The sequence below is a fragment of the Scomber scombrus genome, chromosome 3 (genome assembly GCF_963691925.1).
Source record: "Scomber scombrus chromosome 3, fScoSco1.1, whole genome shotgun sequence".
In the NCBI taxonomy this organism is placed as follows: Eukaryota; Metazoa; Chordata; class Actinopteri; order Scombriformes; family Scombridae; genus Scomber; species Scomber scombrus.
In genome coordinates, this window is record NC_084972.1 from 4,484,726 (window position 1) to 4,494,314 (window position 9,589).

Genomic DNA, 9,589 nt, shown 5'->3' on the forward strand with positions numbered 1-9,589 from the left:
AATGGTCGTGGCTCAACAGGCCAGGAGAGGCTGCTCTGCTTGCTGGAGGGGAGGGGGGGGGGGGGGGGGGTATTTTTCTCATTAAATTTAACCTAAGTTACAACACACCTTTGACTACTTTTTGGGGGTGCTGGGTGTCGAGCAGGAAATCATTCTACCACAAAACAAGCAGAAAGAAGCACATGCACTGAACAGATCTACAGTAAACAGTAACAGTAAATATTACATAATAATATATAATAATAACACCTGGAACAAAAACTATACAAATATAAATAAATAAAGTGCTAAACAACTGAAACAAGAAGAATTTGTGCAAATTTAACTAAAGAAATTGCAAAACATGTGCAAAGGTGGTCAGTCACTACTTATGGCAGAGCTGACATCTAGCATCGCTACAGGCTATCCTCCTTGGTTTTTCAAAGAACAACTCAAGGGCCCTTTTGTAGTTGAACTCTTTCACAGGTGGACCATTTATCGTGATTTTCATGCAGGATGTCAGACTGTTGCCCTGCAGCCTGTTCCGCAAGTCTGTCTTGATCTATACACAGAGAGTGAATGAAGTTTAGATTATTTTATACTTTTGTATAATATTTACAATTTTGATAGAATCTAAGATTTAGAGATGATGATGATGGACTTACCCTATTCATCGCAGAGAAATCCCTCTCACAATTCACACTTGAGACAGGTATTGTGAGGGCAATTGCTGATAGGAGGGACAGGTTTGGGTAAAGCAGATGTACAGTAGCTCATCATACCCAGATGCCATTGCAGTCATTATATCTAGCTGGGACTTGTCCTGATGGATGAGAACATTGGTCAATTACAGATATGCGTGAACTTACATAAAAAACGTAATATGTTATGTTAATGACTCACTTTTAAGATTCCAGTTGTTGTAAGCACTTAGTTTAAAGCTCTGCCATTCTTGGAGAAGCATCTTCTCATTGATGGGCGCTGCGGATGGTGAGGTAGGCCTGCTTCGTCGTATGAAGAAGCCCGCAATTTTTGGTTGGGTTTTAAGGGTCCATTTGGCTGTGTACAATGCGAGAGAAAATCACGTGCAATCGTCAAAAGTAGGCTATAAGACAGCCACGTGTTAATGGTAAACGCAACTAGCCTTGACAATAAAACATTACGCCTATCATAATAATTTCAGATAGCCTACTACGAGCAACAGTTGACATGTTATTCTAGTATTTATAGAATTTAGATGAATAATTCTCTTACCTTGATGCTACAGGTTGATTTTTTTTTTTCCCGGATAAAGAATGATGACATTCAATCACCAGATGCCGCTGTTAGGACGCATCTCAGAGGCATATATTTGCTATATAAGAACAGTCCATTTACCATTTACCATATTTAGATGAGTTGGACCCTCCAGAACAACGTATAAGCTCCATGACAGGCCTGCACATATCACTTTGTGTAAAGCTCGTCCCAGAGTGAGGAATGTCATTCCTCCTTTCAGTCACTCACAATGTGACTTTTTGTGATATCACTGCTCTCTCAGGCAATGGGTCTGACTCATCACTGCCCCCCCCCCAACCTCCCTTTTACTGGAAAAACTCCACACCCTGTAAATGGTGCCATGTGTTTGACAGTGCTGCTCTTTCTGTGGATGTCACACGTCAATATGAAGGGCCAAACAAACACAATTCATTCCAGGACATGTAGCCTAAACTCTTAGATATATTTTTCTATAAATACTCTTCTCTTACTTACTATCTTACTTATGTATTATCGTTTCATTTAAACATATATTGTGCATTGTATGGGGTGAAATTGTGCTTATATTCATTTTGAACCGTCCAGTTCAGGACTCTTACACAGACCTGGAAGGTTTTGGTAGTGGATCAGTTATTGCTTCTCAGGTTAACCCCTAGATGTTTTACTGAAATAGCAGGTGCTGTTGGTATGGACAATGTCAAAGATCAACAAGAGCTGGGTTGATTTGGGGCACTGTGGTTTTCCAATAGGTTGCAGTGATTCCGAGGGTAGAATGGACTAAAACTTTATGCCAACATTGTTTAGCGGAAGTTGGTTATGTCCCTGGACAAAATCAAACACGCTAAAACCATGTGTGACAATATCACCTGAATGTGTATAATAAACGCTCTCTCCACTGATGGATAGATGTAAGAGAGAGCTGCAAAACTGTGTCACGATGTAAAAACCGTCTTAATGTATTTAGAGCATCTTCAAATGTTTTAACAACACACTGTTGGCTTTAATGGTCCATTTAATTCTAAAAACACTGCACTCATCTTAATGGAAAATCTTATTGACTACCTTTGAGAATGTGCAGTCTTTTGTTATCATGATGGAGCCAATGAGCCACCATTTAATGCCTACGTTCCTTAAAAGAAACGACAAAAATGTTATCTTCTGTTCCCTGCTTTCTTTCTTTTTTTCTTTTTTTTGCTGCTATACTTAAAATAAACTTTACAGTGTATCCACTGGATTTCTTGTACACACTAGTGCAGTATGTAGTACATATATTGGAAATTTGACATAAATAATTACACATATATTGTCATTTTTTCTTTGCATTTTTCTATCTTGTCATCTTATGTACTTATAGAGTTTCTAACATAAAAGTAAGACTACATCCAAATGAGAGCATAAAAAAGTCAGCAAAGCTTAAATCCCTTTTTGGCACATGACATGCCATTTTACCTTTTTCCAAAGTGTATCTAACATTATTTTAAACACTCCTCATATGCTTCAATGAAGTGGACAGAATGATGCACAGAAAATGTTTTGGCACATTGTGATGTTCAACGGATTATTCACAGATGTTAGTGCTGTGGGATTTGATCCCAGGTTGATTTGTTTTTCCTGTTATTAGCGAGTGTGCACGGCTTGCGCTGTCGTACATTGATGCTCGTGTTCATTTTCACGTTCACGCTTCACTGAAGGTTTATGTCTTTACTGGCGGTGATAATTTGATTTACTGACAAGGAGGCTTCTCTGTGCATTTTAAAGTGCATGTGAGGCTGTAATTTATATGAGCATTTGTAATTAGCAGCTTGGTCATTAACAGCAACAGTTTTGACTTCATCTGACAAGCTGAACACGACACCCAATCTAACAGAGACCTCATTCGATATGGAAAGAGGCAACTTCCCAGTTAGTCTGTTCCTCAATCAAACTGTAGCACCACTTTTCCTGCACAGACTCATTCTCATTCAGAAGTGGTAGTGTATTATATAATAGTAAGATATAGCGTATCTGGGAGTTTCCAATTTGGCTGTAGGTCTATATATGCAGTTATTTCATCGTTACGCCCTAATAAAACAAATGAAATTACACCGTAATCGATATTTCCACCCACAACGGGCTCTGTTATATCAGAATTTCATGCATATTTCAAACGACATGGCACAGAACAGAGACCCATGAATGTAATTGCATTGTTAAATATTCAGTTTTTCACTGTCCATGACTCAGTGTGCCTGTACAGGGAGAGATGTGGTATTTTCTGAGTTTGAGAATGAGTCTGCTGTTGCCAAAAAAAAAACACACTGCCCCACGCTCAGCCTCACACATCACACACATTCAGTGGCTTCGAGTCAAACAACTGGCCTGTAAGGTCAGGTAGGCAGCGGTCTGGTGAGAACACAAGCTGCAGATGAAACACAGAAATTCAATAAAAATATCTATTGAATTGTAAATCTGTGGGGGAAGATTGGCGGTGAATGCAGCAGTTTGGGAGCACAATGCTTTGGATGCCATCGTCTCCGTGCGTAGGGGCTGATAAATGAATTATTCAGGTGTGCCTTTGGCCTAATGTGAACCATGATGAAAGTAGATTTTAGATTAACAATGTGTCGTCACGGTCCCTTTGCTCTGAAACAGAGGTCCAGTGGGACACGAGGGGCAGGCCTCATTGAGTGAAAACACACTGCCCTCTGTTGGTCCCAGCACATTTACTTGCTTCAGAATCTGACCAGACACAAACTCATACACTTACAAAAATACATCAGTCTCAGCCTACTCCTCAACCTAAGCTTTACAATCCTGCACTGTTATTAAAACTGTGTAGTCGTTTACAGAAATGATGTTAGTGACAACAGAGGCTCACCCTGGTGAAATGAATCATCTTAACACCAGAGGCGAGATACTGCTTGCCTTGTCACTTGATTCATTGGACAGCAATGTGGAAATGGACACTGCAGTATCAGACTGAAATCTAGAAAATCTTGTTGTGACTGGGGTGACTGAAGGCAATCAAACATGCACGAGATGAAACAGTATTTGAATTCAGAGGAAATCCTGTAAAGTGAGATAAGGACCAAATGTCTGCCATGTGGATACTTCCATAATGTGATGTTTTGGGTTTTTTGGAAAGACTATATTGGGGCAGTACATAACACAGTGAAGGATCAATTTTAGGTGTAAATGTAATGGACCTTTTGTCTTGTAGAAAAAGGCAGGTTGGTTTAGGAAGGTAACTTTATGAGTTTAGATTAGTTGAACATTTTAGTTAAAACCATTCAACCAATCCTTTAAACAACCTTCCTTCTAATCACTCACAGGCATACTAGCACACACACACGCACGCACACGCACACACACACAGTCCATTATTGCTGCTCACTCACTCACTGCCCTTATTGCAGCTGCAGCATAGAAGTGATTAACAAACCAATGAGACAATCTGCAAAATGGCTTTCGTCACACAGAACTCATGCTAAATAAGCTAACATATCATGTACCACACTGAACAATCTCGTGATTGAATTGCCACTTCATGGCCCTCTTTCCCATTCTGCTTCTTGTGTTTTTGCCGACTGCATGCAGGGTAGCGCGGTAACTGGAGTGATGTGTTTGTGTGTTGTTGTTGTTGTTGTTGTTGTGAGCCCTGGGCTTTTTTTTCTCTGATGGGTTAAGCTTCCACTCCTGCTTTTCCGCGGATGCTGCAGCAATATGACTCCACAGAACCCCCTTGCTACCTATAGAACAATACACCCCCTCCCGTACTACACCCTTCATCTTTGAAGACAAGCCTCGATGTCCCACAGCTCTAAAGCACCTTATGATGTGAAGTAAACTTGGTCTTGAAGTTCCTCCTGCTGAGAAATGTACAGGAAAATCAGAGATCACACTCTTACTTCAAGTTATTTTGTGCAGTTTTATTTCTTTTAAATTGTGACTCATAACAAAATCTTAACATCACACATAACGGATGTGTCCATTGCTGTTTACTCAGTATACCAACTGACCGGAAGCAAACGCTATTGACACTATCCCAGCAGACATGTCTGGCAGTGCTCATCATAAACTCGTCTCCTCCTTAAGCCTGTTACATAATGAACCATTAGGCTCATTCTGACCAAGGATTAGAAGCAGTGAGGAAATCTCTCAGCAAGAGACAGGGAGACAGAGGTATGTCTCGCCTCTAGCCTCTAAAGTCAGGCTCATTTCACAGTCCAAATATTTGCTCAAGATCAGAGACATGTCCATGGGTTTGCCGAATCAAGCTTGTTTTTTTGTTTTTTTCTGTCATCACTGAGACTTCATGTCTAATGACAAGTAAGACCTTGTGTTAGAAGGCCTCTACAGGAATCCAGACCCAGCCTAAATGATGATGTCCTCCACAGTGCTGCAGACCCCCAGGCGCCTTTTTGTTAGTGGCAGACAGCCATAGGCGCTTAGTGCACACATCAGGACATAGTCTCTAAATCCAGTCCTGCTCCCTAGAGACCAATTCTTAATGATGAATCAGACCAGAGATGTTTCTGTCAGTGTCGCTCCTGTCTGGATGGATGTCTCTAAAGATGCATGGTGTTTGTACTGTAGAAGGAAGACGATGGCCCCCGTGGGTTTTACTCATCCCCTGCTGTTGAGGGAGGGCTTTAGCAAATCAAATGTACACCATGCAATGACTACATGCAGCGACCAATCCAGCGCTATTCATCAAAGTGACAAACTCGCCCCCTGTACATTTTCTCTCTGGCTGTGAACTGACTGAAAACATTCCCGTTTGGATTGGTCGCATTCACTAAGGGTACAAAAAGGGAGCGACTGATGGACCTGTGGCTGTGTCGGTGATCTTCTCCGGTTTGTGTCCAAGTAGAGTAGGACTGCGTGTCAGTAAGTCTCCGGAGAGGGGAAGGAGAGGATCTTTACTTTCACCCATCGCTATTGTCATGACAACCACTGTAAAGGCCTCGTCTTTGATTGATGTTTCGTCGCTTCCTCTCTGCCTCGCCTCTTGTCATGTCAGAGGTTCTGCCATTTCTGCACAGTGTGTACTCCTGTGAGGAATGCGCAGCCGAGTGCAACAGCATGTGATACATGCAAAGCATATTCAGCAGTCATGTTATCCGCTGAGTGATGGTGCCGCTTTTTATTTTGTTAAGCAATTTGCCCACCCCGTGCCTATTTTCCAGCCCTCTGTGCATTTCACAATAGCATGATTGGCGCTACCCTCCCTTCCCTCTCACTGATTAGGGCATACATCTTTCAGAAGGCTACACGACTTCACTCTTGTGCTGCACTTAGATGGAATGTATGGCTGAAAGACTGTCAGTGCATCCTTGCTAGAATTAGCAGTTGCTCATCTGCTGTCTTGACACATTTTAATTTAAGTGAGAAAAGGGCAACTCGCTGCAGACTAAGAAAATGCTGGACCTTTTTTGCCTGACATGCTCTGTAGTGTCATTCAGCCGAATTGCCCTGCCTTGATAGTCCTTTTTGTTTTACTGGTGACAAGGTGCCATCAGCCATTATTCCATGAGACAGGTCCATTAAGAGATGCTGAGGCACATTTACAACTTAATATGGGGCTGTTGGCCTGGCTCTTGCTGTTTAAGCTGACGGTACCCACTTTGTAGGCAGCTGATGGAATTTGGTACATAAAAGACTGAAACAATTGGCTGTCCCTGAAGAGTTGAATATCTGGACAACATTCAAGTAAGTGTAAATTGTGTTCGGTCAACAGCTGCCCAATTTACCACTCCTGCATCTGCCAGACCATTCACTTTCAGGTAAAACTGTTTATAAAATGTCACCTTAAAGGGATAGTTCAGATTTTTGAAGTGGGGGTTATATGAAGTACTTATTCATAGTCAGTGTACTACCTGATGTAGATTTGGGTTGGCACACTCCTAGTTTGGAGACGTAGGCAGGTGCATTGGCAAGGAAGCTAAGCAATGTATTGCTGTGGACAGGGCAACAGTAAAATGTATTTTAGCCATCTATATAAAGGCCCACCTGAAAAACATCAATATAATTTTAAGTGTACACTACATTAGGAATACTTTCACCAATTTACCTTGCCGTTAGAGAGCCCTTTCCTTTGGCACTACAATGTCGCAACCGTAGAATTTCAGTATTCCTATGCATGTCGTGCACTGTTTTACCCCGTGGACCAGTTTTCTTGGGTCAGAAAGTGCTGCTGTGGTATAATACAGGTGTTGTGCAGATGACCCAAGGGTGAAGTTCCTATCCAACACTGTTGGAGCCAGGGTTTGATGCGTGGGAAGCCAGTAAGGGATTATGCCCTTGTCACTGCAGCACTGGCAACTCTTATGGTTGGCTGGGACACCTGCAAAGAGGAGGTTGGAATATGAGTGGATAGTGGCTCCCAACTTAGGACTTGGGACTCCCTCTAGGGGTCCTGAGATATGTTTGAGAGGTCAAATACACAATTATATGTATATTTAGATTTTTGGCAGTTTCTGCTTCTTAAGAAACACTGGATACTTCGAACACTCGACACTTCCATGGCGACAAAATCATTCTTTGGTTGAACCATATTTTTTGCCCCTTTTTGATGATCCTTGCTGACAGCTGTGTAAACCTTTCCCACTCTAACAATATTTAGTGGCAACAAAGACTGCAGTGCATTACAATCTTAATTGGATAGGAAACAGGCAAAAATGCAAATATACACATGAAAATACACAAATATGTTCCCACCCTCATATATTTGAGTATGTATAAGCTTTTGCAGCACATCTGTAATGTAATCTCTGCTCACTAAAACTCTATTAGTGTGTTTGCTAGAATAGCTCATATGCAGCAGTATTAAATGTGATTAAGGCCTGTACCTGCCCAGCCATTATTACAGTGGTCCATTAGCTGTGGAGGGCTCATCAGCTCTGGATGAGAAGCGCAGAAAGGATTTGATTCCCTGACGCCTTTCTCTCTGTGGACCTGCCCTCAACGCAGCCGGTGGTTTCCATAGAGACCGGCGGACCAATCCCCTCTCCCCTCCTCAGTACAGTTGTACAGTGAGCCGTTGCATAGTATATTACGTAGACCTCCTCTACAGCGAGATAATCCCTTCTTGGTCGACACCCTCGTAGTACAAATAGACAAACACTCACTCGGCCTGACACTGATAGAGAAGGGATGCTTTTGAAATTTCAATCACTGATGTTTGGTGTAACATTATACCATTTTCCTGAGTTATAACTACATGTGTTATTAAAACTTTCATTACTTTCAGGGTTTGATTAATGAGAAAACAGTATTATACAGTCCTCACGTGTTACAGCCTACATGTAATAGCTATTGTAAAAAAAAAAATAGTCATTGCATTCACATACAAATGAAATCATAAACTATGTATATGGTCTTTAAATTCTGGTGCAATACACTATTAGTGCCTCCAAGCATGAAGCCACATAGATAGGATTAAGTTGAGCTAATGGATATACAGTGTATAATCTATGTATATGAATATACCTTAAGTAGGTTAAATGCAGCAGGGAGTGTGTGATTTGGCTGCCACTAATGAGATGTGCGGCGCCGGTTACATCATGAGACTACTGTACGTGAGCCATCGTCTCTAGTGTGACCAAGCTTGAATGAGCAGCACGCCAAGTCAGGGTGTGTGTGTGTGTGTGTGTGTGTGTGTGTGTGTGTGAGAGGAGGTGGGTGACGGAGGGAGCTTTTATGCTAGTCAGTGTGTTGCCTCAGCTTTCTGCTCTCCTGATCCCCCTCCAGACCAGACATAGAGGTTCCCAGCTCTGCCATGACTCACAGACACCACCATCACTTGTGAGTACTTGTATGAATGTTGCACACTGGGATGCTTTTGGAGGGAGGATGAGGTGGTAGTTGAGAATATCTGGGAGTTAGAATTTCGTAGTGACAACTTGCTGGAGTGGTGGAAAATGTTCAGTGAATGCAGAAACACGTGCAAAGAGATTGAAGTAGTAGTAGTTGTTGTTTTTGGAAAATATTGATTTATTATTGATTGCATTTCTTGCAGAAATAGTAGAACATTTGCAGGGACTGAGGGTATTTTTCAGGGTTCATGCTGCTTTCTGCACTTATATGTTTGTGCCTTTGTGTGCACATGTCAGCAGTCAAAATCACCAGAGATGCAACCTAAGGTTAAAACAGACATTCCTGCTGCACAGACAAAAGTAAAGGTGGATATTATTTGCGTAGCTTTGATGATGTCACACCAGCCGAGCTATTTTTAGAAAGAGGTCTGAAGAAGGCTTTTATTCCCCCACTCCTTGAGTTATTATTATTCAAAGCCTTTCACCAGTGCATCCTCTTCTCTCAGCCTGTTTAATCTTACTGTTTTGGTCAATTTGGAGCCATCAATTGTGGCTTC